Source organism: Echinops telfairi, unplaced genomic scaffold (assembly GCF_000313985.2).
Source record: "Echinops telfairi isolate 266 unplaced genomic scaffold, ASM31398v2 ScPeMD7_23;HRSCAF=83, whole genome shotgun sequence".
Lineage (NCBI taxonomy): Eukaryota > Metazoa > Chordata > Mammalia > Afrosoricida > Tenrecidae > Echinops > Echinops telfairi.
Genome location: NW_022103920.1, coordinates 54,430,633 through 54,431,294, shown reverse-complemented (window position 1 = coordinate 54,431,294; position 662 = coordinate 54,430,633).

The window sequence follows — 662 nt, the reverse complement described above, 5'->3', positions numbered from 1 at the left end:
ACAACTAGAGCAGTCAGCAGGACAATCCTACTAATAGCAAAAGAAAAGACATTATAAAACTCAGGGCTGAGATTCAGGAGAGGGAAAATAAGAAAACTATGGAAAAAATTAATGCTGCTAAAAGTTGATTCTTTGAAAGGATAAAACAGAATCTACAATCCGCTGGCAAACCTAACCAAAGAAAGGAGGGAACAAATTCCGATAACAAGAATAAGGGATGAAAGAGGGGACAGACCCTAATGAAATCAAAAGGATAATTACACAGTACTACAAAGGACTGTACTCCAATGAATTCAAAAATTTGGAAGACATGGAAAATTCTTGGAAAAACAATCCCTCCCTAAACTATCCTCAATGGACGTCAAGAATCTCCACAGACCCATAGCAATAGAAGAAATAGATAAGGTTATTAAGGAATTACCAACAAAAAAATCCCCTGGACCAGCTGGCTTCACTGGAGAATTCTACCAAGCATTTACGGAAGAACTTCCAAAGCATAGAAAAAAACAGCAAACCCCTGAACTCCTTCTATGAAGCTAATATAACTTTGATATCAAAACCAGGCAAGGATTCCACAAGAATCTAGAACTACAAATCCATTTTCTCTAATGAACATCAATGCAAAAATCCTTAACAAAATACTAGCCAACAGAATACAAAAG